Source organism: Filicampus tigris, chromosome 3 (assembly GCF_054856515.1).
Source record: "Filicampus tigris isolate MCC_2025a chromosome 3, RoL_Ftig_1.0, whole genome shotgun sequence".
NCBI lineage: Eukaryota > Metazoa > Chordata > Actinopteri > Syngnathiformes > Syngnathidae > Filicampus > Filicampus tigris.
In genome coordinates, this window is record NC_141219.1 from 13966631 (window position 1) to 13975571 (window position 8941).

Here is an 8941-nt window from a genome sequence, read left to right on the forward strand (position 1 = left end):
TAACCCTACTTTGAAACCCTAACCCTACTTTGAAACCCTAGTTTGAAACCCTAATTTGAAACCCTAACCCTAGTTTGAAACCCTAGTTTGAAACCCTAACCCTAGTTTGAAACCCTAACCCTAGTTTAAAACCCTAACCCTACTTTGAAACCCTAGTTTGAAACCCTAGTTTTAAACCCTAGTTTGAAACCCTAACCCTACTTTGAAACCCTAGTTTGAAACCCTAACCCTACTTTGAAACCCTAGTTTGAAACCCTAACCCTAATTTGAAACCGTAGCTGGAAATCCTAACCCTAGTTTAAAACCCTAGTTTGAAACCCTAACCCTAATTTGAAACCGTAGCTGGAAACCCTAACCCTAGTTTGAAACCCTAATTTGAAACCCTAACCCTACTTTGAAAACCTAGCTGGAAACCCTAACCCTAGTTTTAAACCCTAATTTGAAACCCTAACCCTAGTTTGAAACCCTAGTTTGGAACCCTAACCCTAGTTTGAAACCCTTGCTGGAAACCCTAACCCTAGTTTGAAACCCTAATTTGAAACCCTAACCCTACTTTGAAACCCTAGTTTGAAACCCTAACCATAGTTTAAAACCCTAACCCTACTTTGAAACCCTAGTTTGAAACCCTAGTTTGAAACCCTAACCCTAGTTTGAAACCCTAGCTGGAAACCTTAACTCTAGTTTTAAACCCTAATTTGAAACCCTAACTCTAGTTTGAAACCCTAATTTGAAACCCTAACCCTACTTTGAAACCCTAGTTTGAAACCCTAACCCTACTTTGAAACCCTAACCCTACTTTGAAACCCGAGTTTGAAACCCTAATTTGAAACCCTAACCCTAGTTTGAAACCCTAGTTTGAAACCCTAACCCTAGTTTGAAACCCTAACCCTAGTTTGAAACCCAAACCCTACTTTGAAACCCTAGTTTTAAACGCTAGTTTGAAACCCTAGTTTGAAACCCTAACCCTACTTTGAAACCCTAGTTTGAAACCCTAACCCTAGTTTGAAACCCTAGTTTGAAACCCTAACCCTAATTTGAAACCGTAGCTGGAAATCCTAACCCTAGTTTAAAACCCTAGTTTGAAACCCTAACCCTAATTTGAAACCGTAGCTGGAAACCCTAACCCTAGTTTGAAACCCTAATTTGAAACCCTAACCCTACTTTGAAACCCTTGTTTGAAACCCTAACCCTAGTTTGAAACCCTAACCCTAGTTTGAAACCCTAGTTTGAAACCCTAGTTTGAAACCCTAACCCTAGTTTGAAACCCTAGCTGGAAACCCTAACCCTAGTTTGAAAACCTAGTTTGAAACCCTAACCCTAGTTTGAAACCCTAGTTTGAAACCCTACCCCTAGTTTGAAACCCTAACCATAGTTTGAAACCCTAGCTGGAAACCCTAACCCTAGTTTGAAACCCTAACCATAGTTTGAAACCCCAGCTGAAAACCCTAACTCTAGTTTGAAACCATAACCCTAGTTTGAAACCTTAACCCTACTTTGAAACCCTAGTTTGAAACCCTCACCCTAGTTTGAAACCCTAACCCTAGCTGAAAACCCTAGCTGGAAACCCTAACCCTAGTTTGAAACCCTAACTGAAAACCCTAGCTGGAAACCCTAACCCTAGTTTGAAACCCTAACTGAAAACCCTAGCTGGAAACCCTAACCCTAGTTTGAAACCCTAGCTGTAAACCCTAACTGAAAACCCTAGCTGGAAACCCTAACCCTAGTTTGAAACCCTAGCTGGAAACGCTAACCCTAGTTTGAAACCCTAACTGGAAACCCTAACCCTAGTTTGAAACCCTAACTGAAAACCCTAGCTGGAAACCCTAACCCTAGTTTGAAACCCTAACTGAAAACCCTAGCTGGAAACCCTAACCCTAGTTTGAAACCCTAACTGAAAACCCTAGCTGGAAACCCTAACCCTAGTTTGAAACCCTAACCCTAGCTGAAAACCCTAGCTGGAAACCCTAACCCTAGTTTGAAACCCTAACTGAAAACCCTAGCTGGAAACCCTAACCCTAGTTTGAAACCCTAACTGAAAACCCTAGCTGGAAACCCTAACCCTAGTTTGAAACCCTAACTGAAAACCCTTGCTGGAAACCCTAACCCTAGTTTGAAACCCTAGCTGTAAACCCTAACTGGAAACCCTAACCCTAGTTTGAAACCCTAACTGAAAACCCTAGCTGGAAACCCTAACCCTACTTTGAAACCCTAACTGAAAACCCTAGCTGTAAACCCTAGCTGGAAACCCTAACCCTAGTTTGAAACCCTAACTGAAAACCCTAGCTGGAAACCCTAACCCTAGTTTGAAACCCTAACTGAAAACCCTAACCCTAGTTTAAAACCCTAGCTGGAAACCCTAACCCTAGTTTGAAACCCTAACTGAAAACCCTAGCTGGAAACCCTAACCCTAGTTTGAAACCCTAACTGAAAACCCTAGCTGGAAACCCTAACCCTAGTTTGAAACCCTAGCTGTAAACCCTAACTGAAAACCCTAGCTGGAAACCCTAACCCTAGTTTGAAACCCTAGCTGGAAACGCTAACCCTAGTTTGAAACCCTAACTGGAAACCCTAACCCTAGTTTGAAACCCTAACTGAAAACCCTAGCTGGAAACCCTAACCCTAGTTTGAAACCCTAACTGAAAACCCTAGCTGGAAACCCTAACCCTAGTTTGAAACCCTAACCCTAGCTGAAAACCCTAGCTGGAAACCCTAACCCTAGTTTGAAACCCTAACTGAAAACCCTAGCTGGAAACCCTAACCCTAGTTTGAAACCCTAACTGAAAACCCTAGCTGGAAACCCTAACCCTAGTTTGAAACCCTAACTGAAAACCCTAGCTGGAAACCCTAACCCTAGTTTGAAACCCTAACCCTAGCTGAAAACCCTAGCTGGAAACCCTAACCCTAGTTTGAAACCCTAACTGAAAACCCTAGCTGGAAACCCTAACCCTAGTTTGAAACCCTAACTGAAAACCCTAGCTGGAAACCCTAACCCTAGTTTGAAACCCTAACTGAAAACCCTAGCTGGAAACCCTAACCCTAGTTTGAAACCCTAGCTGTAAACCCTAACTGAAAACCCTAACTGGAAACCCTAACCCTAGTTTGAAACCCTAGCTGGAAACGCTAACCCTAGTTTGAAACCCTAACTGGAAACCCTAACCCTAGTTTGAAACCCTAACTGAAAACCCTAGCTGGAAACCCTAACCCTAGTTTGAAACCCTAACTGAAAACCCTAGCTGTAAACCCTAGCTGGAAACCCTAACCCTAGTTTGAAACCCTAACTGAAAACCCTAGCTGGAAACCCTAACCCTAGTTTGAAACCCTAACTGAAAACCCTAGCTGGAAACCCTAACCCTAGTTTGAAACCCTAACTGAAAACCCTAGCTGGAAACCCTAACCCTAGTTTGAAACCCTAGCTGTAAACCCTAACTGAAAACCCTAGCTGGAAACCCTAACCCTAGTTTGAAACCCTAACTGAAAACCCTAGCTGGAAACCCTAACCCTAGTTTGAAACCCTAGCTGTAAACCCTAACTGAAAACCCTAACTGGAAACCCTAACCCTAGTTTGAAACCCTAGCTGGAAACGCTAACCCTAGTTTGAAACCCTAACTGGAAACCCTAACCCTAGTTTGAAACCCTAACTGAAAACCCTAGCTGGAAACCCTAACCCTAGTTTGAAACCCTAACTGAAAACCCTAGCTGGAAACCCTAACCTTAGTTTGAAACCCTAGCTGGAAACCCTAACTGAAAACCCTAGCTGGAAACCCTAACCCTAGTTTGAAACCCTAGCTGGAAACGCTAACCCTAGTTTGAAACCCTAACTGGAAACCCTAACCCTAGTTTGAAACCCTAACTGAAAACCCTAGCTGGAAACCCTAACCCTAGTTTGAAACCCTAACTGAAAACCCTAGCTGGAAACCCTAACCCTAGTTTGAAACCCTAACTGAAAACCCTAGCTGGAAACACTAACCCTAGTTTGAAACCCTAACCCTAGCTGAAAACCCTACCTGGAAACCCTAACCCTAGTTTGAAACCCTAACTGAAAACCCTAGCTGGAAACCCTAACCCTAGTTTGAAACCCTAACTGAAAACCCTAGCTGGAAACCCTAACCCTAGTTTGAAACCCTAGCTGAAAACCCTACCTGGAAACCCTAACCCTAGTTTGAAACCCTAACTGAAAACCCTAGCTGGAAACCCTAACCCTAGTTTGAAACCCTAACTGAAAACCCTAGCTGGAAACCCTAACCCTAGTTTGAAACCCTAACTGAAAACCCTAGCTGGAAACCCTAACCCTAGTTTGAAACCCTAACCCTAGCTGAAAACCCTAGCTGGAAACCCTAACCCTAGTTTGAAACCCTAACTGAAAACCCTAGCTGGAAACCCTAACCCTAGTTTGAAACCCTAACTGAAAACCCTAGCTGGAAACCCTAACCCTAGTTTGAAACCCTAACTGAAAACCCTAGCTGGAAACCCTAACCCTAGTTTGAAACCCTAGCTGTAAACCCTAACTGAAAACCCTAACTGGAAACCCTAACCCTAGTTTGAAACCCTAGCTGGAAACGCTAACCCTAGTTTGAAACCCTAACTGGAAACCCTAACCCTAGTTTGAAACCCTAACTGAAAACCCTAGCTGGAAACCCTAACCCTAGTTTGAAACCCTAACTGAAAACCCTAGCTGTAAACCCTAGCTGGAAACCCTAACCCTAGTTTGAAACCCTAACTGAAAACCCTAGCTGGAAACCCTAACCCTAGTTTGAAACCCTAACTGAAAACCCTAGCTGGAAACCCTAACCCTAGTTTAAAACCCTAGCTGGAAACCCTAACCCTAGTTTGAAACCCTAACTGAAAACCCTAGCTGGAAACCCTAACCCTAGTTTGAAACCCTAACTGAAAACCCTAGCTGGAAACCCTAACCCTAGTTTGAAACCCTAGCTGTAAACCCTAACTGAAAACCCTAGCTGGAAACCCTAACCCTAGTTTGAAACCCTAGCTGGAAACGCTAACCCTAGTTTGAAACCCTAACTGGAAACCCTAACCCTAGTTTGAAACCCTAACCGAAAACCCTAGCTGGAAACCCTAACCCTAGTTTGAAACCCTAACTGAAAACCCTAGCTGGAAACCCTAACCCTAGTTTGAAACCCTAGCTGTAAACCCTAACTGAAAACCCTAGCTGGAAACCCTAACCCTAGTTTGAAACCCTAGCTGGAAACGATAACCCTAGTTTGAAACCCTAACTGGAAACGCTAACCCTAGTTTGAAACCCTAACTGGAAACCCTAACCCTAGTTTGAAACCCTAACTGAAAACCCTAGCTGGAAACCCTAACCCTAGTTTGAAACCCTAACTGAAAACCCTAGCTGGAAACCCTAACCCTAGTTTGAAACCCTAACTGAAAACCCTAGCTGGAAACCCTAACCCTAGTTTGAAACCCTAACTGAAAACCCTAGCTGGAAACCCTAACCCTAGTTTGAAACCCTAACTGAAAACCCTAGCTGGAAACCCTAACCCTAGTTTGAAACCCTAACTGAAAACCCTAGCTGGAAACCCTAACCCTAGTTTGAAACCCTAACCCTAGCTGTAAACCCTAACTGAAAACCCTAGCTGGAAACCCTAACCCTAGTTTTAAACCCTAGCTGGAAACGCTAACCCTAGTTTGAAACCCTAACTGGAAACCCTAACCCTAGTTTGAAACCCTAACTGAAAACCCTAGCTGGAAACTCTAACCCTAGTTTGAAACCCTAACTGAAAACCCTAGCTGGAAACCCTAACCCTAGTTTGAAACCCTAACCCTAGCTGAAAACCCTACCTGGAAACCCTAACCATAGTTTGAAACCCTAGCTGGAAACGCTAACCCTAGTTTGAAACCCTAACTGGAAACCCTAACCCTAGTTTGAAACCCTAACTGAAAACCCTAGCTGGAAACCCTAACCCTAGTTTGAAACCCTATCTGGAAACGCTAACCCTAGTTTGAAACCCTAACTGAAAACCCTAGCTGGAAACCCTAACCCTAGTTTGAAACCCTAACTGAAAACCCTAGCTGGAAACCCTAACCCTAGTTTGAAACCCTAACTGAAAACCCTATCTGGAAACCCTAACCCTAGTTTGAAACCCTAACTGAAAACCCTAGCTGGAAACCCTAACCCTAGTTTGAAACCCTAACCCTAGCTTAAAACCCTACTTGGAAACCCTAACCCTAGTTTGAAACCCTAACTGAAAACCCTAGCTGGAAACCCTAACCCTAGTTTGAAACCCTAACTGAAAACCCTAGCTGGAAACCCTAACCCTAGTTTGAAACCCTAACTGAAAACCCTAGCTGGAAACCCTAACCCTAGTTTGAAACCCTAGCTGTAAACCCTAACTGGAAACCCTAACCCTAGTTTGAAACCCTAACTGAAAACCCTAGCTGGAAACCCTAACCCTAGTTTGAAACCCTAACTGAAAACCCTAGCTGGAAACCCTAACCCTAGTTTGAAACCCTAACTGAAAACCCTAGCTGGAACCCCTAACCCTAGTTTGAAACCCTAACTGAAAACCCTAGCTGGAAACCCTAACCCTAGTTTGAAACCCTAACTGAAAACCCTAGCTGGAAACCCTAACCCTAGTTTGAAACCCTAGCTGTAAACCCTAACTGGAAACCCTAACCCTAGTTTGAAAAACTAACTGAAAACCCTAGCTGAAAACCCTAACCCGAGTTTGAAACCCTAACTGAAAACCCTAGCTGGAAACCCTAACCCTAGTTTGAAACCCTAACTGAAAACCCTAGCTGGAAACCCTAACCCTAGTTTGAAACCCTAACTGAAAACCCTAGCTGGAAACCCTAACCCTAGTTTGAAACCCTAGCTGTAAACCCTAACTGAAAACCCTAGCTGGAAACCCTAACCCTAGTTTGAAACCCTAGCTGGAAACGCTAACCCTAGTTTGAAACCCTAACTGGAAACCCTAACCCTAGTTTGAAACCCTAACTGAAAACCCTAGCTGGAAACCCTAACCCTAGTTTGAAACCCTAACTGAAAACCCTAGCTGGAAACCCTAACCCTAGTTTGAAACCCTAACTGAAAACCCTAGCTGGAAACCCTAACCCTAGTTTGAAACCCTAACTGAAAACCCTAGCTGGAAACCCTAACCCTAGTTTGAAACCCTAACCCTAGCTGTAAACCCTAACTGAAAACCCTAGCTGGAAACCCTAACCCTAGTTTGAAACCCTAGCTGGAAACGCTAACCCTAGTTTGAAACCCTAACTGGAAACCCTAACCCTAGTTTGAAACCCTAACTGAAAACCCTAGCTGGAAACTCTAACCCTAGTTTGAAACCCTAACTGAAAACCCTAGCTGGAAACCCTAACCCTAGTTTGAAACCCTAACCCTAGCTGAAAACCCTACCTGGAAACCCTAACCCTAGTTTGAAACCCTAGCTGGAAACGCTAACCCTAGTTTGAAACCCTAACTGGAAACCCTAACCCTAGTTTGAAACCCTAACTGAAAACCCTAGCTGGAAACCCTAACCCTAGTTTGAAACCCTATCTGGAAACGCTAACCCTAGTTTGAAACCCTAACTGAAAACCCTAGCTGGAAACCCTAACCCTAGTTTGAAACCCTAACTGAAAACCCTAGCTGGAAACCCTAACCCTAGTTTGAAACCCTAACTGAAAACCCTATCTGGAAACCCTAACCCTAGTTTGAAACCCTAACTGAAAACCCTAGCTGGAAACCCTAACCCTAGTTTGAAACCCTAACCCTAGCTTAAAACCCTACCTGGAAACCCTAACCCTAGTTTGAAACCCTAACTGAAAACCCTAGCTGGAAACCCTAACCCTAGTTTGAAACCCTAACTGAAAACCCTAGCTGGAAACCCTAACCCTAGTTTGAAACCCTAGCTGTAAACCCTAACTGGAAACCCTAACCCTAGTTTGAAACCCTAACTGAAAACCCTAGCTGGAAACCCTAACCCTAGTTTGAAACCCTAACTGAAAACCCTAGCTGGAAACCCTAACCCTAGTTTGAAACCCTAACCCTAGCTGAAAACCCTAGCTGGAAACCCTAACCCTAGTTTGAAACCCTAACTGAAAACCCTAGCTGGAAACCCTAACCCTAGTTTGAAACCCTAACTGAAAACCCTAGCTGGAAACCCTAACCCTAGTTTGAAACCCTAACTGAAAACCCTAGCTGGAAACCCTAACCCTAGTTTGAAACCCTAACTGAAAACCCTAGCTGGAAACCCTAACCCTAGTTTGAAACCCTAACTGAAAACCCTAGCTGGAAACCCTAACCCTAGTTTGAAACCCTAACTGAAAACCCTAGCTGGAAACCCTAACCCTAGTTTGAAACCCTAACTGAAAACCCTAGCTGGAAACCCTAACCCTAGTTTAAAACCCTAGCTGGAAACCCTAACCCTAGTTTGAAACCCTAACTGAAAACCCTAGCTGTAACCCTAACCCTAGTTTGAAACCCTAACTGAAAACCCTAGCTGGAAACCCTAACCCTAGTTTGAAACCCTAGCTGTAAACCCTAACTGAAAACCCTAGCTGGAAACGCTAACCCTAGTTTGAAACCCTAGCTGGAAACGCTAACCCTAGTTTGAAACCCTAACTGGAAACCCTAACCCTAGTTTGAAACCCTAACTGAAAACCCTAGCTGGAAACCCTTACCCTAGTTTGAAACCCTAACCCTAGCTGAAAACCCTACCTGGAAACCCTAACCCTAGTTTGAAACCCTAACTGAAAACCCTAGCTGGAAACCCTAACCCTAGTTTGAAACCCTAACTGAAAACCCTAGCTGGAAACCCTAACCCTAGTTTGAAACCCTAACTGAAAACCCTAGCTGGAAACCCTAACCCTAGTTTGAAACCCTAACTGAAAACCCTAGCTGGAAACCCTAACCCTAGTTTGAAACCCTAGCTGGAAACGCTAACCCTAGTTTGAAACCCTAACTGGAAACCCTAACCCTAGT